Source organism: Ailuropoda melanoleuca, chromosome 16 (assembly GCF_002007445.2).
Source record: "Ailuropoda melanoleuca isolate Jingjing chromosome 16, ASM200744v2, whole genome shotgun sequence".
Taxonomy (NCBI): domain Eukaryota; kingdom Metazoa; phylum Chordata; class Mammalia; order Carnivora; family Ursidae; genus Ailuropoda; species Ailuropoda melanoleuca.
The window spans coordinates 41,396,257-41,421,064 of NC_048233.1; the positions used below are offsets into that span (position 1 = coordinate 41,396,257).

At 39.6% G+C, this 24,808-nt stretch overlaps 1 protein-coding gene across 1 annotated transcript in view; it reads left to right on the forward strand.

The window, feature by feature from the left end:
• The first annotated feature begins 15 nt into the window (after positions 1–15).
• The window catches only part of SCN8A (sodium voltage-gated channel alpha subunit 8), a 195,503-nt gene continuing 170,710 nt past the window's right edge, over positions 16–24,808 (forward strand). Inside the window, 1 exon segment of the mRNA XM_034645208.1 lies at positions 16–146. The gene's annotated coding sequence lies outside the window, so the exon portion shown is untranslated.

A 24,808-nucleotide genomic window follows, 5' to 3' on the forward strand; every position in this document is an offset into this window, starting at 1 on the left:
GGGCGGCGCGGGGGGCGGGCGCGGGGAGCGCTCCAAGATGGCGCCCACCGCAGTCCCGCCCGCCGCAGCCTCGGCGCCTCTGCAGTCCGACCGCGCCTCCCGGGCCCCGCGCTAGGGCCGCCGTTGCCTCCCTCGCCGCCGCTGCCGTAAGTCGCCCCGGAGCCCCCGCCCCGGCGCCGCTCCTCGCCCGCCGGCTTCCCCTTCTCGCCTCGGGACCCCGGAGCGGGGCTCGCCCATCTCCAGTCGGGGGCTTTGCCGCAGAGTGCGCGGCGGGGCTCGAGGGGCCGTGGAGCTGGGTTTCTGTCCCTGTTTTGGACAGGTGTTTGGAAGTCTTGCTTCCTTCTACCGTGTTTACCGGGGGTCCTTGAGGAGAGTTGAGGACCACCGGCCACCACCCCCATACACCCTCGCTCTTCTCGTCTCTTGGCTGCCTTGGGGCACGTTGGCCTGCCCTCGGCGCCCCTTCCCTGGTGCAGCCCCCCTCCCCCCATCTCCAAGGGCCGGGACAGAGTCGGGGCCCCTCACGGGGTTGCACTGGGAAGGGCAGCGCTGTCGGGATCTTCCTACAGCAGCCCCTCAGCTCTGCCCCCTCCCCCATGTCTTACTGCATCCTTCTCCCCCATCCGGCTCCAGATCGTTACCAGCTGCAGAAGCCAGGAGCTCCTGGGTTCTTAGGGCAGCCAGGACTCCCCCTGTCCTTTACTCGGATACGTCCGTCCCCCTCCTGACATGGTGCTCTGGGGCTGTGTTGGGGGCTCCCGGGACCTTCCTCGGCAGGCTAGGATTCCTGCATTAGGGAGTACATCACTTTCAGAATATCCCCCTTCCCCCACCCCCATCCCTACGCCACCCGATGCAGAGCTCGTTCCTCTCCTCCTTTCTCTCTTCCCTCCCCCACCTTAACCACAATCATCAGCACCCCGGGCTGCTTAGCGTTTGGCTTGCAGGACTGCCCAGCTCCACAGACCCCTCCTCTCTAGTTCTCTCTTGGTACTTGGGGGACCGCAAAGCCTCTGCATTTTTCCTCAGAGCTCAGCTCCATCCCCTCCGTGCCTGCGGCAACCACCGGTGGAGACTTGGCAGTTAACTTTCCCGGGGTTAGCCGGGGCTTTCAGACCCCTTCAGATGCCCCAGCTTAGAGCTCGGGTGGGGTGGGAATCATTTTTCAGTCTGACAAATGTGATTCTTCAAACCATGCATTCCTTCCAACTACTCCACCCTGTGCCCTCTTCCTCACTTACACTGCAGTTTTTGAAATATGGGGGGATACATTTTATATCGGGAGATTCTAAAATTCTCGGCATCCGTGTTCATAATAAAAGAATGTCATCTGTTTGGGGAGGGGGAGAAACTTGGCATTGCATCTGGCTAATCCAGGGAGAGGGAGAAATAATTAGCATGGAGCAAACTCTACCACACGAGGAGAATTTAGTGGGCACCAGAGAAGCAGGAATGGAAGCAGGAAATGTGGGTGAGGGCTTTCGGAGCAAAGGGGGATAGTGCTTTTTACAACTATTTTTTCAAGTTTGAACCTGGAGAGCCTTCAGAGAGGTTTCGGTGTGTTAGGGCTGGGGGATGTCTTAGCTTTCTGAAGGAGATTTCGGGTGTGGTAGGCTTTCCCTGTTTCACCATCTCTCTGTACTTCTTTTTCCTCCACGTGCATTAGAAGATAATGGAGGTAGGGGGACTTTTTTCTTTCCTCAAAAAAAAAATATGTATATATATAAAATATACATATATATATATTTTTGATGTGTAATGCAAATGGCTGGAGAACATTAGCATCCGATACCATTCTGGTAGGAATCTCGGGGGAATCAGACTTAAACTGCTGAAAGCTTTGTAGCACGTTGCCTGTAACCTGGTTCTTGAAATACTGCAGCATTTTTTCTTTGGAACTCATGACCCATAAGGCCTTCAATTCTCCCTGAAAGAATTTGATTGCTTGGGAGGGGGGGTGGTAGTGATGGTTTGGTATTCAGCAAGATTGTCTGTCCTAGAAATTGAGTCTCTCCCTGGGGAGGTCTCTGAGCATGTTCTATGTTCTCAACATCTGATTTAGGGTATGTGTAAATGTGTTGTGTTTCTTAGTAGGGCTGGTGGAGATTGCAAGGCAGTTCCTGATAGTGCAGGCCAAATATTGGTTTCTTGGGTTCAGTCTGAGAGGCAGACTTAATATACCTTTGGTTTTCATTTGGGGTTTGGTCAACTTTTATCGAAGTACTTAAAGGATTTTATTTTAAATTAATAAAGGATTATGAAGTAGAATATAGCATACTTAAAAACAAACACCCATACTGTGCTTGTTGCTTTTTTTTGGGGAGCTTTAACAAATTTTTCTCATGGTCCAGCTTTGGGTTTAGGCTTGTACCAGGGTTTCTTGCTGTGGTGCTTAAAGGACAGTTCCCTGGTTTCTTGCTGTGGTGCTTAAAGGACAGTTCCCTGGTTTCTTGCTGTGGTGCTTAAAAAGACAGTTCCCGGACCAGCCCTGCCGTGAAGTGCGCACATGCTGGACATCATTTGGGTTTTTCTTTGCTTTTCTTATCAGCAGGCTTTCTGGTAGATGTGTGTGTGCATGCGCAGCTGGGTTTATCCTTGAGGTTGCAGGCCTAGTTGTCATGTTTTATTACTCCCACATAACTCTTCATTTTGGCCGTCCCTCATGGAGACAGTGTTTTACAGGCTGCAAGAGATCCATATGTAAGACCTACAGTGACGTTTTGCTGACTACATTGTTTTAGCACATTTCGGTAATTTCAAGTAGCAAGGATCTGTTAATAAGTATGGGAATTTGGTCTCCACAAGAATTAATCAGCTAGCTTGCTAAGTCAATCTGGATCAGAAGGGAATCTTCCCCGGGTTGATTTGAACAGTGAGCTGAAGAAAGGACTTGACTCAACAGAGACCAGTACGCAATCCATTGTATCACTAGGGTAGATTTGTCAAAAAATTTATTTTAAAATCCTAGAAGGGGAAGGTGGCCATACAATTCAGCTGTACAGCCTCCCAGCATAGGAATCCCCTTATGGGAGATCTTTGTTTTGAATACTTCCGTTGGTAGGGAACTTCCTACTACGTAAAGTAGCTCGTTCCATTTGGGCTCCACTGGGATTAAAGTAATTTAATGCCATTGAAAGGATAACAGACATAAATTTAAAAGACCTTTAGTTTGGGGCTGTATCAAGGCCAGATGTCTTCTTGTGCTCATTACCAAGAAAAGATTGCCTATTGATATTCTATAGAAATTATACAAGAAATCCCCATCTGCTTGAAAAGAATACAAAGATAGAGACATATCCACCTAAAGCAAGAAAAACATTCCATGAATGGAGAGAAAAATAATTATCTTTAATGTGCTGATGTTATGTAACAAGTTTTGGAGGCACAGTCATGAATTAATAAATACATAATTCCTATCGATTATATCTGAGAAAGAAAATAACCCCACACTGTACAGAAAGTGTTAAAGATGCAAAGTTTATCCAGAGTGAGATCAGTTTCTGTAATTATGAAAATAACACATTCTTATTACAGTATAATTTTAATACATGTAAAAAAAAATCCAGGAAAAAGTCATCCTTAGTCTTAACTCTCCTAAGCAAAACAGTTGTCTGTGTTTTGTTGTATATTTTCAGTCTTTTTTTTTTTCCCTGTAGGAGGGCAAGAAGCACTTGCAAACATTATTCAGAATAACAGTATTTTTAAGCCTAGCCTTTTAAACTCTTAAGTTCATAGTCTACTATGTTAGTCCTTTAGGGATTTAAACACTAGATGGGTATATTTAATTTACCTTTTTTTCTGAATCATTTTTAAATTTTCCAAAAAATTATCTTTAATGCAAAAGAATTCATTCTTAGATTTGGAATCCTGTAGTCTCTTGATTTAAATGTAGCAAGATAACTAGAGGAATAAAGAAATCTTTTCTTAATCAGCGAATCAACAAATATTCTCCCTCTGAACCTGCTGTGTGTGAGGTATTGTACCAGGCACTGACACTCTTTCAGCAGCAAGAACCAGCTTGGAAAATGATACCATGCTCAAAAACTATGGCTATTAAAATGTACAAGAAAGGAAACAGAACTTTCATGCTCTAGATATACATTAATTGCTGAAATATGGTATGGCAGACTTTTAGGTCTAGGCTTGTAATTCAGTCTAAAACAGAATAATCTGTATAGGTATAGGAAGTAAATGCAGGAAAAGAAAAGACAAAGAGGAAGTCTTCTGGGAAATTTTTCCCTATCTCTTTGTGAATGTATAGAGACATAGTCAGGAGACACAGTTAAGTACCATGTCAGGAATTAAGGGGAAATGAAGACCCAAGAAGGTTGCCATAGTCAACACCACTGAGAAGAAGCAGCAGGACGGGCTTTGGAGTTAGGCGAAATTAAGTTCAGGTCTCAACTCTGCTACTTACTAGCTTTGTGACTTTGGGCAAATTATTTAATCTATTTGAACTTCAGTGTTCTCATCTATAAAAATAAGAATAATAATACCTATGTTTGGGTGTTTGTGGGGATTAAATGAAATCTCTGTTATCTTGTGGTTTCTGACACATAGAGCTCAATATATATTTGCTCTTTTCCCTCTAGGGATTTAGCAGCTTAGTGTATGTTTATACACGTATTTGATATAGTATATATATATATATATATATATATATACTGTATTAAATTTTAGTAGTCTGAAAAGCAGACAGTTGCTTTATCTTAGGTCTGCATAGAGGATAGGATCTGCAGATACCCTGACTTGGACGGACATTTCTAGTCTAAGAGGAGAAAAGTTTTATTGTGGAATTGCAATGCCGATCTCCACCACGACCATGCAAATGCAGTTACCAAAGTAACTCCTCATTCATTCCCAAAGTATTCTAGAATAGGACTCTACCCAAGAGGAATGCTCTGGCACTGACCAGCTAGCTGGCAGGCAACTGAACTGTTTTTAGCTACAGCCTGGAATCTGAAGGTGGAATGGACCCAAAGACTGAGGCTCCCCTTTATTCTTCCTTGAGCTGGATATCCTAATTATGATGAGTGATTGTCAAGTTTGGAATTGCTTTTGTCTTCAGCACCATTCTAGGTTTTCCCATTATATTTGCACTGATTTATTTGAATGGGTCTCATATAGTTAGGTCTCACAGCTGACCATCTACCTTTGGTAATTATTATTCTATGTTTGTCTGTTTATCAGAACTTTTAAAATCCTGGGATGCCTGAGTGGCTCAGTGGGTTAAGTGTCTGCCTTCGGCTCAGGTCATGATCCCAGGGTCCTGGGATCGAGTCCTGCCTCGGGCGCCTTGCTCAGCAGGGAGCCTGCTTCTCCCTCCGCCTGCCCCTCCCTCTGTATATGCTCTCACTTGCGCTCTTTCTCTCTCTCTCTCTCTGACAAATAAGTAAATAAAATCTTTTTAAAAATGTAAAAAAAGAACTTTTAAAATCCTTCTATCAGTTGATTGAATTAGGTAAGGCAAATATTATTCTACCCATTTTATAATTGAGCAAACTGTGTGTCCCAGAACTTAAAGCATATTGTCCAGGGCTACAGGACCATTAAGTCATGGAGTGGAGATGGCTACCCAGGTTGGTTGACCCATGATTAAGGATTTTTTCCCCCATTAAATGGTGTTATATTCTGATGTTCATATAACGAAGTAACGTGAACAATTTTGGCCTTATTTTAAGAAATTATCATTAACCTAGGTAGCTAAACATATCTTAGTGAGTAGGCATAATGAAAGATTCTTGGATAGGCAGAGGGAGGGCAAAAGTACCTTTGAAGGAGAGCATTTCGGAAGCAGGAAAGATGAGGGAAAATGAACAGAAGATGTATCACTTATTGAAGTAACACACCTGTTTTGTTTCTGCAGCTATCCTAAGTACTTCTTAAAAGGTCATCATGTCTTGGTGTCTGCTTATCTTTCTTCCTTTCTTTTGCACATAAATATATACATTTAGCTACTCATAAATGCTCCCATAGTGCCAACAAAAGTTATAACCAGGACTGTAGAGGAATTATGGCCTCTACCACCTGACTTCTTTCCTTATGCAAGGCTGAAATTGGTGTAGGCCTGTATACTGGAGATTGGTGCTGGGAGGGGTATTTGGGGTGGAGCAGAAAAAAGTTCTGGAAGGCTCTTGGGCTACAACAGCAAAGGTGAACGTGTGTAAAAGTCAGGATTTCCCGTGGGTATGTGGAGATATGTCCTATTGAGAAAAGTGGAACAAAATAAGAGTTGGGAGCCCAAGGGTCTAAGAGGTACTCTAGGTTTGGGACTCAAGCTCTCTTGACCCTGAGAGAGGTTGATTGGGTTAGGGTGACTGAAATGGTAGCTGGGGGGGGGAGGACCTGAAGCACTTTTATATTCACTGTTGGTGGTAGGGAGAGGCCTTCCATGTTCCAGGATCTGGAAGTGGAAAGCACTGAAATTCCCCAGAAGACATATTAACAGACTCTTTTCATGTTCAGCTGATTAGTGCTGTTTTTATGCTGTAAAATCTTTGGGTTCCTGGGAAGTGAGGATGTTAGAGAAATACAAGTGAATGCTTATTTATCCAGGGATGGATTCTCTAGGCTGTGAATTATACATGTCATTTATTTCCCTCCCTTTTCCTGCACTTTGGATATTTGATCATTAGCATATCCACCAGAATGAACTTGGGAAGGGAAGAAGTCAAAATTAAAATGTTACTTTAAATTTTTAGATAGTGACTGATAAAGGAAGAGATCACAACTACTTTATCAATGAAAAGGCAGTTCATTTTTCAGCTGTTCTTATTCTCTTGTTATTTCAGTAGTTCACAGTTGAAGGCTAAACCTCCAAAAACTTAATGTTCACTGGAAGCCTGTGTGAAATAGCATTTTTCCTTCATTCGACTGAGCAACTGTCCTGTAAATAAACAGGGTTTAATATATTACATGGTCAGTTTCTTGTTTTAGGAGGAACCCTTCTTCAAGTAAGGATAATGCAACAGGCTTTTCCTTTACATTCACTACTGTCTTTTTTTGTCTTAGCAAGAAGCTGAAGAAAACATTTTTAAGCGAAAAGAAAATTATGTATTATTATTAAATTGTGGAGAAAAATTGAGCAGGTTGCAAATGAGACCGGTGGAGCTTTCTCAGAAGTCAGAATACCCAGAAATCTCATTTGCTACAGAATTCTCAATTGGATTTCCTAAGATTTTGGCGAAGACTAAAGAGGCGAAATGTCTTGTTTCTAGGAAAGATGCCTTGGAGAAAGTGGGCATTTTTTAAGATTTGTGCTGTGATAGAGAAGAAAGTATTGGGAGTGTAAGGAATCATAAGAGCAGAGTTTGAGAAAGTGTGGGAATGACTGCTGTGAAATGGACAAGGGAATTTGGACGTGAACTTGGGGAACTGCTCATTTTTTAATAGAAGGAGTTATCTCCCCTTTGCAGACTCTTTTGGAAGCATCTCTGTGGCCTGATATTCTGGATGGGGTTTGGAGCCTTAGGAAGGTGTTTTGTTTCTTAAGTGTTATTTTATCCCTAGCTCTGCTAGAACTCTGCTACAAATTGCTTTCTTTATCTGATGCCTGCATTGGAAAAGCTAGAGAGTATTTTCTTGCTTTATACCAAAAAATTTAGTAACATTCTTAAATATTATTTTGTTTCCTCTTTTTTAAAAAGGATTCTAAGTCATTTAGTATAAAAACTTTTTCTCAGAAGGCACTGTTGAAGTTATCTCTTCCATTCTATGTTGTAAAATATGTACTTTACATTTGAGTGGCTAACAGAGGCAGTGTTCAAAAATCAGAAGGTTCGAAGTTAAATCTTATAACCGTCTCCCAGTCAGTATGCACTCCATAAAGGCAGCTGTCATTACCAGTTTTTCTTGTATTCTTTTCTGTGTACATATGCACCTGTGCACGTTCTGTCCCCTTGGCCTGTACACAGTCACTTCCATCGTCTTTTAGGAAAGACTATTAGAATAGTTGAGGGATTTGAGCTCTTCTTTGAAATCGTCTTAGATCAATTTTCCCTCTTTTCCTTATGATATAGATAATCCCTTATGTTTTATTTTTCTTAGTGAAATTTCTTGGCTTATTTAAGGTAAAAAGTTAATTGGGCCAAAGCAGCCCTTTCCTACCAACTATGTTGTTTTTTAGGGTCTCTGTATGAGAATTACGTATGAAAAAAGTATAGAAAAAGACATGGCCTTGAGAACTATTGGTATTTTGCTTTCTTTGGGGAACTGTAGATCCCCTATTCTGACCACACCAATCAACAAAATTTTCGTGAGTAACAACTAAGGGTGAGGCATTGTGACAGGTGTTGAAAGATAAGTAGAGATAGCCCTTATGTTGCAGAAATGTATTTATTGGGTGAAATAAATTATAAACACAAAGTGTTAAATAAGAGGTGTTCATAATGGTTCATGACAACAACTGTAAAGGGTTTAATTGCCATATAAATGGTATAGAATATAAGTAAATTGTTTTTTTAGAAAAGAGAGCTTTAAGCTGGTATGATGAGAAGGTGATGGAAGAAGTATGATTTGAACTGAGCTTTACAGAATGGTTGGGTAAGACAGTGTGAGTCAAAGTAAGAAGGTGAGAATGCACGATGTATTTTGGGAATGCAGTGAACAAATCAGTTGGGCTGGGGTAGAATGCCATCTCCTTTTCCCCGGCGGGTAAGCCTGCAAAAGATAGGGTAGAGATAGCTCAACATTAAGGATTTTTGAAGCTGCATTTATCCTTAGAGACCATGGAGAACATAGAAGCTTTTTGAGGGAGCACCGAACGACACATCATCAAAGCTGTGCTACAGTGTATCAGGAGGATTGGGCAGCAGTGTAAAATAGGACAGAATAGAACACAGAATGGACATCCAGTTAATTGGCTGTTTGGTTTGGCCTTTCGTGGATGGTGACAAGGGCTTGGACTGGCATTGTAGTGATGAAGATAGGAAGGAAAAGAGAATTTTGTATATGTGTGTCACATGTATTTAAGTAATATTTTCCTAATGTAAGAAATAGTTTATAGGAAGACTCAGTAGGACTTGATGAAAGACTACATGGGGAAAAGGGAGGAGGAGGAGTTCAAGATTATTTTTCCATTTTGAAATTCAGAGATACAATCTTCTATTTAGAACATCTGGGGAGGTATGTGCTGTAATACATGTTGGCAGTCCAGTCCAGAAGCACCTTGGTTATTAGCAAGCTATCTTTATTTCTGATTTTTTAAAAATGGTCTTTGTAATCTCTCCATCCAATGTGGGCCTTAAACTCATGACCCCAAGATCAAGAGTCAGATGCTCTTCTAACTGAGCCAAGCAGGCACCCTTATTTCTGATTTTTAATCTTTCTTTGCAGAGAGTTATTTCCCTTAAGCTTCTAAAGTTTTCTTTAAGGGAAACCTAAGTGTTCCTGCTTCTTTATTCTCTGTGCTCTTTCACTGATAAAGATTATTTAACCTTGGTAGATCTCTATCCTTTTCTTATTTTGGAGTGTTAAATTCTGTCCATTTGTAGACGCTTAACATGTGGTCTTTTTCCTTGATATTCTCAACTAACCTTTAGTTTCGTGTATAAAGAAACAAGAATTACGCACCTTTTCACAGACCTGGTCGGTGGATGACTGTTTTGTCCTTTCTGAAATTGAGTGGCTTTCTTTGATCATTTGCTTATGTTCTGTGTGCTTCATGAAACCATTTGAAATTGCAGGCTTAATTAAAGGTAGCAACTGAGGGGATTCTAATAGGTGAAAGCAGAGAGGAAAGAGGCTTTATCAGCCAGTACTGTTGCTTTTTCTTGCAGGTATTGAACCTTGGGCTGTGGATGCAAAATGTCAGGCTTGACTTGCATTAACTTCCTTGGTGCATCTGGGGTACCAGGCAGTGGTCCGTGGGCTCTAATGTGCAACTTCAGTATACAGTGGTAATTTAGAGCAAAGGGTNCAGTATACAGTGGTAATTTAGAGCAAAGGGTATGCTCAGGGAGCTCAGGTTCTGTTCCAGCCTTTTGTATTCAGTAAAGGTCTTTGTTTGTTTTTTTTTTTTAAAGATTTATTGATTTATTTATTTGACAGAGATAGAGACAGCCAGCGAGAGAGGAACACAAGCAAGGGGAGTGGGAGAGGAATAAGCAGGCTCACAGCAGAGGAGCCTGATGTGGGGCTCGATCCCATAACGCCGGGATCACGCCCTGAGCCGAAGGCAGACGCTTAACCGCTGTGCCACCCAGGCGCCTCTCAGTAAAGGTCTTTGAATAAGAAAAAAATAAAGGGTGATTGGAACATCAGACATGCACATGCAAATTAAAGGAATACACGTAAGAGAAAAGCAATTTAATTTAATGCAATAAAATTTTTCATTTAATTTGTTAATATTTTCCTTCTCACCACTAAAATTACAGAGTTCTTGCAAATTCCATTAACATTTGCCACAGTTTGCACTCAGACAGTTGGCAGAAGTCCCCATGGTTTGTGCGGAACCAGTAGAGCAGACAGAGTCCATGTACAAGACGTTAGTAAATTTAGCACTCTATTTAGGGATGCAAAGCATCCTTACGGTAACCCCATTAGGAGATTCTCTGTGCAATCACAGTATAAGTTTGTACCTGCTTTTTAGTTTGAATGCTCAAAGTAACTGTGATTAAGAACAGTTAAACAAATGCCCCTTGGGTATGCATTCTTAGGGTAGTCTGGGATGAGGAAAGTCCATGAAGACCTCTTAACTGAATGCTGGCAGTCTGTTTTATTTTTTTAAATATTTTATTTATTTATTAGAGACAAAGAGAGCATGAGTGGAGGAGGGTGGGGGGGGAGAGGCAGACTCCCCATTGAGCAGGGAGTCCCACGGGGGACTCGATCCAGGACCCCGAGATCATGACCTGAGCCAAAGGCAGAGGCCTCACCAACTGAGCCCCCCAGGCGCCCCTGGCAGTCTGTTTTATTACTCTAGATGTTCTACAGCAAGTATTATTTTGGTAGATTTGAGATTTTTTTCCCTTTCCTTCTATCTGTAGTAGTTCTTCTTCCTTATCTCTATAAAAGGAGGGGGAGGGTTGTGTAAGACCCAAGAAGGGACAGAATGAGTGATTAAGTGTAGTGGGGAAACAAAGTAGAATGACCATATGAGTATTTCACCTACCTCATAAGCTTTTTTTTTTTTCTTTTTTTTTTCCTGACTCATAAAAAAGTTCAGCCATAAGTGCAGAAGAAATAAGACTTCTTTCATTTGGGGATCATAGACTCTTGGCATTAGAAATTGCTGAGAAGTTTTATAGAGCAAAGAAAATAAGTGTGTTTTGTGTGATGAATGGGTATCGAAGATGTGTTATTAATTAGGTCCAAGTGTTTTCCACCTTTAATTTTAATTAGAATACATCCAGCCTGACCCTTGGGGACTGATAGGCTTTGTTCCTTGCCACATGCTCCTTCCTGACCATTAGTAAGTCTTCGGTTTCTCTTATCCCTTGTGGGTTGTGGGAGTTGCCACCACTTTCACCTCCCACTCCTTAGCAGGCTGCCTTGCCGCTTCCCAGTGGTGAGGCATAGCGGTCACACCAGGGAATGTGACTTACTTGCCTGCTTGGGCTCTGCTCTAGAGCCCTATCTTTGCTCAGGATAATGCCCAGAGAAACGGTTTTTTGCTTGTTTTGTAAGAGCCATACATGTATCACTCAGTACAATTTGTTGCAAAATCTCAGGAAAAAAATAATCATCCCCAGAAAGCAGTGTCACTTTTCTAGCTGGGATTACAGACCCATCAGCTCCTTTTAGGTACTGCCTCTGTTTATAGATGTTGAATTGTCTAGGCTTTTCCAGTTTTTTTTTCTTCCTTCCATGGTTTACTCACAGAACCTAGTAAGAACCCTTGTTTGTGGAAACTGACTGCTGACATCTGGGGGTATTATAAAAATCCAGTGTGATCTGTAGAGTTAGAGTATGGGCACTAGTCTGCATTTTGGACAAGAGGGTATCAGATGTTTTTATGCACAAAATTTAGGTATCAGGACCCCTGCAATTTAGTTGTGGCTTTGGGCCAGTATACAGTGCCCCTGGGACGAGCAGGGTCCTTTTTCCTATTTGGAAACATGTTCCTATTAGGGTACTATCATCAAATAGGGTCCTGTTTCCTTCACAAGAATAAGTCCAATAGAACTAATATTTGAAAAGCCTTTGAAGTTCTAGCTCATGTATGGCAAACATATTTTTTTCTTTTAACATTTTTAACAGCTTTGGTTATTTTTTGTTATTGTTACTTTTAAAATTTACAAACAGTACAATTGAAAAAGTTTTGATGTACAGTTCTGTGAATTTTAACACGTGTGGATTCATATAACCATTGCAGTCAGCATACAGAACCGTTCTATCACCTCAAAAAGCTCCCCACTGCTGTCCCTTTGTAGTCACACTCTCCCTAACCCATAATCCACGCCAACCACTGATCAGTTCCCCATTCCTAGGGTTTTGCCTGTTCTAGAATGTCATATAAATGGAAACATACTATAGTATACAGCCTTTTTTAAAATTTAATTTTTTAAAGGATTTTATTTATTTATTTGAGAATGAGAGAGAGCATGAGCAGGGTGAAGGGCAGAAGGAGAAGCCGTCTCCCCGCTGAGCAGGGAGCCGGATGTGGGACTCGATCCTGGAACTCCAGGATCATGACCAGAGCCGAAGGCAGACACTTAAACGACTGAGCCACCCTGGCGCCCATTATATAGCCTTTTGAGACTGGCTTCTTCCACTTATCATGATGTCCATGTTATATTTATTAAAATTTGTTCTTTTTTATTGTAAGTAGTATTCTGCTGCATGGTTATGTAACAGTTTGCTTATCCAGTCATTTGATGAAGGGTATTTGATTTGAAATGCTTCCAATTTCAAGCAATTGTGAATAGTACTTCTCTAAACATTTGTGTATAGGTTTTTGTATGAACCCAAATTCACATTTAAAATTTTTAAAATATTGAAAGATCACGCCCTGAGCCGAAGGCAGGCGCTTAACGACTGAGCCACCCAGGCACCCCAGAAAGAGAGAATCTTAAGCATATATATCTCAACTATATCGTATATTGAATCAAGGAGCATTATGTAAGTCTTCATTTATTTAGGTCCGTATTTGATTTCTTTCATCAGCGTTTTATAGTTTTCAGCATATAGGTTTGTACATGTTTTGTTAGATTTATCCTTAGCTATTTTTTTAGCTATCGTAAATGTTTTTATTTTAGATTTCAATTTCTAATTCATTCTTAGGATATATGATGAATTTTTTATGTTGAATTTGTATCCTACCACCTTGTTAAACTCACATATTAGTTCTAGGAGCCTTATTATAGATTTTGGGGACTTTTCATAGAGACAATTATGTCATCTGTGAATAGTGACAGCTTTATTTCTTCCTTTCTAATGTATGTGCTTTTTATTTTTTCTCTCTTCCACTGTTATTATAGACTTTACAGACTTCTAGTAGGATATCAAATGAGAGTGGTGAGAGTGGATATTCATGCTTTCTTCCTGTTCTTAGGGAAAAAGCATTTAGTCTTTCACCACTAAGTATGATGGTAGCTGTTTTTGTAGGTGTTCTTTATAAGGCTAAGTTCTCTTCTATTTCTGGTTTGCTGAGAGTTTTTTCAGGATTGGATGTTGAATTTTGTCAAATACTTTTTCTGTACCAATTGATATGATCATGGGTTTTTTTTTCTTCTTAATCTGTTAATAGAGTAGATTACACTGATTGATTTTCAAATATTGAACTATCCTTGCATCTTAGGGTAAACACCACTTGGTTGTGATGTGTTACACTTCTGTATTGTTGGATTTGATTTGCTAATTTGTTGAGTTGGTTTTTTTTTAAGATTTTATTTATTTATTTGACAGAGAGAGAGACAGCCATCGAGAGAGGGAACACAAGCAGCGGGAATGGGAGAGGAAGAAGCAGACTCCCAGTGGAGCAGGGAGCCCGAAGCGGGGCTGGATCCCAGGACTCTGGGATCACGCCCTGAGCCAAAGGCAGATGTTTAATGACTAAGCCACCCAGGTGCCCCTAATATGTTGAGTTTTATATTTGTGTTCATGAGAATATTATCAGTTTGTAGTTTTTTTGGTGTGTTTTTTTTTAAAGATTTATTTATTTGGGGCGCCTGGGTAGTGCAGTCGTTAAGCATCTGCCTTTGGCTCAGGGCGTGATCCCGGTGTTCCAGGATCGAGTCCCACATCGGGCTCCTCCGCTGGGAGCCTGCTTCTTCCTCTCCCACTCCCCCTGCTGTGTTCCCTCTCTCGCTGGCTGTCTCTCTGTCACATAAATAAATAAAATCTTTAAAAAAAAAAAAAAAGAACCAGAGTAGAGAGTGAAATTATCTTTAAAAAAAATAAAAATAAAAAAAATAAAGATTTATTTATTTGAGAGAGAGAGCACAAGTTGGGGGAGGAGCAGAGGGAGAGAATCTTCAAGCAGATTCCTTGCTGAGCACAGAGTGTAACACGGGGCTCGATCTTATGACCCATGAGATCATGACCTGAATCAAAACCAAGAGTTGTCCACTGAACCAACCAAGCCACCCAGGCGCCCCCGTGGTTTTGTGTTTTTCTTGTGCTGTCCTTGTCTAGTTTTGGTATCAAGATAATGCTGGTCTTATAAAATAAGTTAGAAAGTGTTTCCTTTAATATTTTTTGGAATAGAACGTATAGAATTCCTTCTCTTAAGTATTTGGTAGGATTCTCCAGTGAAAGCATTTGTGCCTAGGTTTTTCTTTGTGTGAAGGTTTTTAACTGTAAATTAGATTTCTTTATTATAGGACAACTTAGGTTGTATATTTCTTTTTGGGTGAGTTTTGATGCTTTGCGGCTTTCAAAGAATTGGTTCGTTTCATCTAAGTTGTGAAATTTATGTACATAGTATATATTATTTCCTTATTATCCTTTTAACGTGTGGGGGGTCTATAGTGATATCTCTTCTTTCATTCCTGATATTGATAATTTGTATATTCATTCTTTTCTTTTTGATTTGTTTAGGTAGAGGCTTATCAATTTTATCTATCTTTAAAAAAACCGCTTTTAATTTTGTTGATTTTCCTCTATTGTTTTTCTGGCTCTTTTTAAAAATTGTTTTCTGTTTATATTGTTTTTCTTATATTTATTTTCTTCCTTCTGTGTACTTTGAGTTAATTTTCTCTCTTCTTTTTTAAGGTGGCAACTTAGACTGTTTGAGAACTTATTTTCTAATATAAGTTTTTAATACTGTGATTTTCCCTGTAAACCCTGCTGTGACTGTATTTTACAAATTTTGATATGTCAAATTTTTATTCTGAGACTTCTTTTTTGACCAATGAATTATTTGGAAGTGTGTTGTTGTGAGATATTCTAGAGTATTTTATTGATTTCTAGTTTAATTCCATTATGGTCAGAGAACATACTAATTTATATGATTTCAGTACTTTCCTATTAAGGTTTATTTTATCACCCAAGATATGGTCTGTCTTAGTGAATGTTCCATGGGCACTTGAAAAGAATGTATGTTTTGCTGTTGTTAGGTAGAATGTTCCGTCAATGTTGATTATATCCAGTTGGTTGATGGTGCTGTTCATTTGTATGACTTTTTTCCTTCTCTCTCTTTTTTTTTCTAAAAATGTGATTTAATTATTATTTAATTGCAACATTGTATTCTACCTTTTTATTTTTTCAGTTTTTTTGAGTTGTAATTGACTAATAGGAATTGTGTCTATTTAAGGTGCACAACTTTATGTTTTGATATCCTTGATAATTTTTTATTTGGTTTTTCAGTTGATTACTGAGAAAGGAAGATTGAAATATCCAACTGTCATTGTAGATCTGTCCATTTTTTCCCTTAGTTCTATCACTTGTTGCTTCATGTATTTTGAGGCTCTTTTGTTCAGTGCATATACATTTAGGATTGTATATCTTCTAGTGAATTAACCTTTTATCATTATTTAATGTCCTTTCACCCCTGGTTATTTTCCTTGGTTCGAAGTCCAGTTTGTCTGATATTAATATCAGCCACTCCAGTTTCCTGTTGATTCATTTTTTCATGTATTTTTTTCCCCCTTTTACTTAAACATTTTTTTATTTTGAAATAGTTTCAGATTAGTAAAAGATTTCTAAAAGTAGTTCCTGTTTGCCTTTCACCCAGCTTTCCCTAATATTAACATCTTGTATAACCTTACTTAGTACATTTATCAAAACTAAGAAACTAGCATTAGTATAGTACTCTATTAAGTAAACCACAGAATTTTATTTGGATTTCACCAGATTTTCTACTAATGTCCTTTTTCTGTTCCATAATCCAATTCATATGGCATTTAGCATCCTTTTATTTTTAAAATATATATATCATTTTATTTAGTGGGTTTCTGGTAAACAGCATGTAGTGTATTTTTTTTTAATTGAAGTCCGTTCTGACAATCTCTTTTCTAATTGATGTGTCTAGACCACTTACATTTAATATAATTACTATTTTGAATTCAGGTCTACCATTTTGTTATTTGTTTTGTCTGCTCTCTCTGTTTTGTGTTTGTTTCCCTTCCCTTCTTTTGGATTATTTTAATATTTTTTTAGTATCCTATTTTAATTTATCTATTGAGTTTTTTACTATCTCTATATAGTTGTTTTAATTTTGACTGAGGATTACCATATACATTTTTAAGTAAGCAGTGTACTTAGAATTAGTATTTGTTACTTCGAGTGGAATGTAGAAACTTTAGCACCATTAGATTTACCTCTTTACCCTCTTCCTTTTATGTTGTAATTGTCGTATGTATTACATTTACATTCATTGAAAACATCGTCAGACATTGTTATAATTTTTGCTTTCAACCATCATTTAGATTTTAAAGAACTTAAGAGGAGTAAAAATGGCTATTACATTTACTCAGATATTTACCATTTCTATTGCTCTTCTTTCCTGAAATTCTAAGTTCCCCTTTAGTATCATTTCCCTTCCTGAAAAATTCCCATTAGCATTTTTTTGGGCAGATATGCTGGTAATGAATTCTCTTGGGTTTCTTCATCTGAGAATTTATTTGCTTATCATTTTTGAAGGATATTTTCTCTGGTTATAGAATTTTTGGTTGACGGTTGTTTGTTTTGTCAGCATGTAAAAATCTTGTTCCATTGCCTTCTATTCCTCCATGAACCATCCAGTCATTCACATTATTGTTTCCTTATAGGTAATGCATCATTTTTCTGACTGTTTTCAAGATTTTTTCTTTGTTTTAGTTTTCATTGAGCAAGAATTTCTTTGAGTTTATCCAATTTGCCATGCACTGAGTTTTTTGAATGTGGAAGTTTATGTCTTTTACCAAATTTGGGAACTTCGTGGCTATTATTTCTTCAAATATTTTTTCTGCACCACACTCCTTCTCCTTTCTTTATGGGCCTTTGATGATGTAAGTGTTAGGTGTATTATCTAGTAGGTCCTTGAGGTTCTGTTAATGTTTTTTGCAATCTTTTTTTCTTTGGTTAGATAATTTTTGTTGGATCCATCTTCAAATTCACTGACTCGTCTGTCATCTTAATTATACTGTTGAGCCCATCCAGCAAATTTTAAAATTTGTTATTGTATTTTCTAGTTTAAAATTTTCCTTTTGGTTCCTGTGTGTGCACATGTGCATGTGTGTGTGTTCTGTTCTTTTGTTGAGATTATGTATGTTTCCATTTACTTCAAGAGTGTTTGCATTTATTTCTTGGAGCTTGATTATAATAGCTGCTTTACAGTATTTGGTAATTCTTATATTTTGGGGTTGGTGTCTGTTGATTGTCTTTTCCCTTGTGAGATGTTCAGATATTTTTTTGAGAGAGAGAGAGAGAGTGAGAGCAAGGTGGGGGGAGGTTGGTGGGCAGAGGGAGAGAATCTTAAGAAGACTCCATGCTAAGCAGGTAGCCCAAAGCAGGGCTTAATCTCACAACCCTGAGATCATGATCTGAGCTAAAATCAAGAGTCAGACTTAACCAACTGAGTCAATCTCATGCCCCAAGATGTTGAGATTTTTGTGTTTGTTTGTATAGTTTGAATTTGTATCCCGGACATTTTGCATATCATGTTGTGAAACTTTGGGTTTTGTGTAAATCCTATAGAGAATGTTTCTATTTGCTTGTTTGTTTTAGCAGGCAGTCAATCTAGTTAGGGTTAGGTTCAGGCTGTAAGTGCTTACCTGTCTTCTATGGGCTGGGGTTTAGTAACTTCAATTTTCAAAGTATTTGCAGTGCCATTTGTGTTTGTTCTGTGTGTGTACCAGCCAGTGGCCAGTCTCAGAACTGGCAATGATATACCCCATAGATCACTTGTTAAGGCCTTTGTTATGTGTTAAGGGTCAGATACATGCCATGTGCAGCTTGGGGATGAGCCCTGGAGTTCTCGCACAGCCTTATTGAGCTCCCTTCTCTTCCTCTTGTTCTCCCAAACTTTCCAGATTCAAAGCATTCTCCTTTCTGCTCCTCTCACTAGAAAGCTGAGACTTTTTTAACTTTCTGCTCTACCTTGAACTTCCTGTGACTACATTTCTCTGAGAATCAAATGGCAAGGGAATAGAGAGAGAAAATAAAACAATGGGGATGTGCTCTCTGCTCCTGGGATTGCAGTTCCTCAGGTCAGAGAAAAGGTTTTCCTATTTGGCTGCTGTTGTCGTTGCCACTGCTGCCTCTTTGTTTTGGGGTAGAGCAGGAGAGAACAGAAGAGACCAACAAAATCAGGATATTTCCTCTATTTCTTTTGACCTTTAGGGGCTCCCTCTCCTGGTTTTCTGCACCAAAAATGGAGGTCTTCTTTCGGAGCTCTTCCTGTGTGCACCTGGCTCACAGTTCTGGATTTGGGCTGCATTTGGGTTCAGTCCAGAAGATACCAGAAGAAGGAATAAGGAAAACTCTCTGTTGATTTCATGGCATTTCGAGCTTTGGTTTCTTATCCCAGTACACTGGCGATCAGTTACTTTTCAGTCATCAGATAATGCATGGAGTTGCTCCATCTACGGATTTTAGTGGAATTCAGTGGGAGTGAGAGGGTGAAATGGACTGACTGTGTCTTAACTGGAACCAGAAATTTGGGTTATTTATTAAACACGTGCTGAGATGGGGCAAGAAGGGTGGTGGCTTCCAGGAAGGTTATCAACCCCTGAAGATTAGAAGACTGGACTGACAGGCCTCAGGGTCCCTAGTGGAGGAGGCCCCAGGGTGGGACTGCGGCATTTTTGGTGTCTATGCTCTCTTCTCCTTTTTAATTTTAAAATTAAAAAAATTTTTGAATAGATAATATTTGCAGTCAGTACAAGAGTGATATAAGGGGAACAGAGCGAGAGAGCTCTTCCTTCACTTACCTAGAGCCGCCTGGTTCCTTCCCCCGGAGGCACCCAGTTACCAGTTTGTTTTGTATCCTTGCGGAGATATTCCACACATCACCAAACACAAAGTAAGGATAAGTGTGCATATATTAACAAACGGTAGTGTTCTGTACACACTGCTCTCTGCCTTGCTTTCTCACTTAGTATGTCCTGGAGACCGTTCCATATCAGTGCTTTTAGAAGACCTCATTCTTTTTAGCAGCCGTGAAGAATGCCATTGAATGAATGTACTATGATTTATTAGTAAGTCCTTTATTGATGGGTTTATTCTGCCCACAAATGTATATTTATTCAGTAAATAAATATTTATTCTATTGATTTCAATCCTTGTGTTATTATAGGAAAGTTGCACTGTATATCCTTGTCACATATTTTACATTTGTGAAGCAGTACCTGGGGGTACAGAGTGTGTGTCCACTTAAGGTTGTCAAATTGTTGATAACCTGTTGATACCTTATTTCATACAACTGCAGATAATCCATCAACTTTTTAAAAAAGGCTTGGCAAGGAGAGGGATATTAGAACAGGTAATAGAAACCTTCATATAGTTTTGTAGTTTGTTTTTTTTTTTAAAAGAGGGAAGGGGGTAGGAAGAGGGGCAGAGGGAGAGGAAGAGAGAATCCCAAGCAGACTCCACATACAGTGCAGAGCCCGACTCGGGACTCCATCTCATAAGAGACCTTGACTGGAGCTGAAATCAAGAGTCAGACGCTTAACCGACTGAGCCACCCAGGCGCCCCAAAATCTTCATATAATCTTAACTATATTTTCTAATTCTGGTTAACAAATAACTCTGGTTCTGCCAAGTCTTTTACCAAAATTATACAGGGTAAAAAAAAAAGTGCATTAGTTGGCATTTACCTTCTTTCTTCCACCTTCTAATTCTATTAAGAGACATGTCAACAAGCTGTGGAAAAAATAGCGTAAAATGGCTATATAGCAAACAGCCAAAAGGAAGGATACGGCAGTCAAGAGGACTCAGATGGCCAGTTGATTAGACAGTAGTTCCTAATCCTTACATGTTGGCTTGGATTCAAGCCTTTCACAGAAGCCATACACATTCAATGGTCATTTTTTTCTAATCCCTAGATCAGCATGTGTCTAATCCCTAGATCAGTTCTCAGGTAAGGAGTCTTGGAGATACAGTTAATACTATGGAGACCAAAGTGTCATCATTTAGGGTTTGTTTTTTTAATGGTTTATGGTGTTTGTTTGAAAGCCTTGCATTTTCCGGGGCGTCTGGTGGCTCAGTTGGTTAAGCGTCTGCCTTCAGCTTAGGTCTTGATCCTGGAGTCCTGGGATTGAGCCCCGCATTGGGCTTCTTGCTCAGCAGGAACCCTGCTTTTCCCTCTCCTTCTGCCTGCCACTCCCCCTGCTTGTGCTCTCTCTCTCTCTCTCTGTGTCAAATAAATACATCTTGAGGGGCGCCTAGGTGGCTCAGTCGTTAAGCATCTCCCTTCAGCTCAGGGCGTGATCCCAGGGACCTGGGATCGAGTCCCACATCGGTCTCCCCTCTCAGCGGGAAGCCTGCTTCTTCCTCTCCCACTCCCCCTGCTTGTGTTCCCTCTCTCGCTGGCTGTCTCTCTCTCTAAGAAATAAATAAAATCTTTAAAATAAATAAATAAATAAATAAATAGATACATCTTTATTTTAAAAAAAGAGAGAGAGAGAGAAAGCCTTGCATTTTCCTAATAATAGTTTTTGTGACATTATACCTGAGACCAAAAAATCAGATCAATGAGGTACTTAAAAATTTTCATGTTTACTTGGCTTTAATTGTATTGGTATCTGCTTCAATTAATTTTAATAAATAATAAAATTAGCTAGAATATTAATATAAAAAAAGACTTTTTAACGTGAATGGTGTGTTTTTTCCAAGTGGAGACCGTAATTATTAAGTAATAAAACTGGTTTGGGTGGCTCTTCAAATAGTCATTTTATCTTAATTTTTTATGTATTTAACCCCATATTATCTGAAAAATAGGGACGAGTGTGTATTAGTTTTTTAAAGAAGTACGATGCAGTAGAAAATACAAAACAAAAACAGTTATCTTGTGAGACCATGCGCTTAATACAGTGAAGCAGTCATTATATAAAACATTGAATTTCTTGTTTGAGTTTGCCTTTTGAACCTGTTCTACATCGGTTAAATAAAAAAAAAAAAAAAAAGGCTCTGTAACAGGGTGCCTGAGTGGCTCGGTTGGTTAAGCGTCTGGCTTCGGCTCAGGTCATTATCCTGGAGTCCCAAGATCTTGTTTGAGCCCCTCATTACGCTCCCTGCTCAGTGGGGAGTCTGCTTCTCCCTCTGCCCCTCACCCTGCTTGTGCTCTCTCTCTCTCAAATAAATAAAATCTTAAAAAAAAAAAAAGGCTCTGTAGGATGAGACACCACTATGGGACAGGATGGCAAGGAAAAGTCAATGGTTGTTATAATGACTTGAATATAGCAGGTGTACTGAAGGATGCTAAGATATGGCTCACATTGGGTATCCTTGGTCTTTCCTCACATTGTGGTTTTATAGAGTAAAACAACAGAGGAAAGACCATCAAGACATTTTTTATTGCTTAAATGCTGTATCTTTTACTTTTTATCTTCAGAAGGTTCTGTGACCTTCTCTGCTTAGCATATAAAGCAAATTAAGCAAGCATGGCCCTTGCCAACTATAAACTTATCTCTTTGGGTCTAGAAATTCCCTTTTTTTTAAAAGATTTTATTTGTTTATTTATTCGACAGAGAGCGAGAGAGCAGCAGAGGGAGAGGGAGAAGCAGACTCCCCACTGAGCAGGGAGCCCAACAAGGGACTCGATCCCAGGACCCTGGGATCATGACTTGAGCCGAAGGGAGATGCTTAAATGACTGAGCCACTCAGGTGCCCCTAGAAATTCCCTTTTGAATGTTGTTTTCTGAATTTGGATTAGAGATCAGAGCCAGTATACATCTTTCCCAGAGGGCAGCCAAGAATTCTTAGAATTTTAAATCATTACCTTAAAAATGTAGTGCTAAGTTTCATTTAGGAATATAAAACGCATTGTATTGATGACCTCAAAAAATAAATAGTATATAGGGGTGAGTGTCAGGTGTTACTCATCAGTTTTGATATCTTATGCAGAGCCTACGCTGTTATTTGGCCAGAGGCTAGGACATTGCTATTATCAGTTCATGTACATGGTGATGCTTCTGAAATAATTTCATTTGGGAGTGGAGATACTGGGGTGGTTCAGATCTCTTTAGTTCTGTGTCAGAGTCAATAGCGAGTAAGAAGGAAGGGGCAGAGTCTCAGCCACAGCCCTGGACTCTTAAAGGCAGGCCAGGGTCCAGACCAGACAAGGTGAAAGTCCCAAGAGAGGCCAGAGTTCTGCTATATAAGCTTGGGAAGCCCAGGAGGCTTGGAAGAGAAGGAAGGAGTCCTCATCAAAGAAAGAATATGTAGTCCTGTAATTTGGGAATTCTGCCTCTGGTAAAGAAGCATCTGACTATGAATGTGCCATGGAAATGCATTGTCTTCGTCAATAGAAGTATCAGTACAATAGATTTAGCTTACAGGGTAGTAGGTCAAGTGCACTGTATCTGTAACAGATGTGCCTAATCATGTGATCCTGTCCTTCTGTCACACAGAAATCTCGCAGATAAAACTTCAATTAGTTTTCTCACTAATCTGACCCTAAACCAGCATCAGATGATTAAAAAATCAACTTTTTATTTTGGAATAATCCTAGATTCACAGAAAAGTTGCAAAGATAATACAGAGAGTTCTGCATATGGCTCACTCAGTTTTCCCTGACGTTAATACCTTACATTACATGGTATAATTGTCAAAACTAAGAAAACGGGATTGGTGCTTCACTGTGAAATTCCAGGCTTTCTTTGGATTTTACCAGTTTTTATATTAACGTCCTTTTTGTTTTGCAGGATCCAGTGCAACATATCACATTGCATTCGGTCGTCATGTCTCCTTAGTCTCCTCTGGTCTCCTCGGTTTCTCAGACTTCCCTTGTCTTTTATGATATGGGCAGTTTTGAGGAGTACTGGTGAGGTATTTTGTAGGCTGCCCCTCAATTTGGGTTTGTCTGGAGTCTTTCTCACGATTAGACTAAGGTGATGGGTTTTGAGGAAGAATAGAAGTGCCACCCTCATCACATCCTGTCAGCAGTATATGGTATTAACATGATTTATCACTGCTGATGTTAACCAGTCATTTGGTTAAGGTAGTGTTTGCCAGGTTTCTCCACTGGAAAGTGACTCTGTTTCCCCTTTCTATATTGTATTCTTGGGAAATGAGTCACTAAGTCCAGCCCACACTTGGGGGAGGAGGGATCAGGATTAGGCTCCACCCCCCGGAGAAGGTAGTATCTACATATATTATTTAGAATTCTTCTGGAAAGGAAGATTTATTCCTTTTTTCTCTGTGTGTTTTTTTTATTGTTGTTGATTTATATCAGTATGGACTCATGTATTTATTTTATATTTTAATTATAACCATGCTGTTTATTTGGTTGCTCAAATTGTTCCAGGTTTGGCTCCTGGGGGCTGTTCCAGATTGACTTCTGTCCCTTTGACATGCCCTCAGCCTTCTGTTACTTGAGCACTTCCTTACTTTCTGGAACTAGAAGGTGTTCCAGGCCTAGCTTGTATTTTCCCTGTCCTCACTTTGGAATCAACATCTTTGAAAGGAGTGCTGGTTCTTTTCACGGGAGAAACCAAGCTCTGAGCACTGGGTATGTGTATCATCAGTAGGTCCCTCAGAGGATAGAGCTAGGAACTACACATACATGTACCAACCCACATATGTGTACATATTTGCAATTATTCTGGAATCTGTCCATCTGTATATATATGTTAAGCGTGGGTTCGCACTGGTATCTCTGACTCTAATCCAGTGACACAGTGTTTATTCTAGTCTTCCCCCCTTGCTTACCTGCATCTCCTCCTCTGACAATGAGAAACCTGCCTCTTACCATCCACCCTAGTGGATGGCGGATTTACTTATTTATTCAGTCCTCTACACATGTTAAGCAAGTTCTGAGTTATTAATCATATTCCCATGAGCAAGAAATTTACCAACTAAAGTACAGTGTTTATGTACAGTTTCTTTTGTCTTCAGCTTTATAGTTTTTGATTGTAACAACATTTTCCAAAGTAACTTAACTGAGCTCCTTTTCTCCCCCACCCCCTTCAATGAGTTTATGTCATACATTTATAATATGTTAGGTTCATTTGTCATAGTCTGCATTCTATCTTGGAATCCCCTGATATCCTTTCGATTTAAAAAAAAAAAATTGCATGCACTAAAGTGCACTGTTTGTAAGGTGTAATTCTCTGGGTTTTGACAAATACGTAAAGTCACGGACCACATAGAATGGTTCCATCACCCTAAACATTCCCCTGTGCACATCCTCATAGTCAGCCACCTGCCACCACACTGGCATTCTGTTTCAGACACCACTAATCTGTTTCCATACCTGTAGCTTTGCCTTTTCCAGAGTGTTACATGA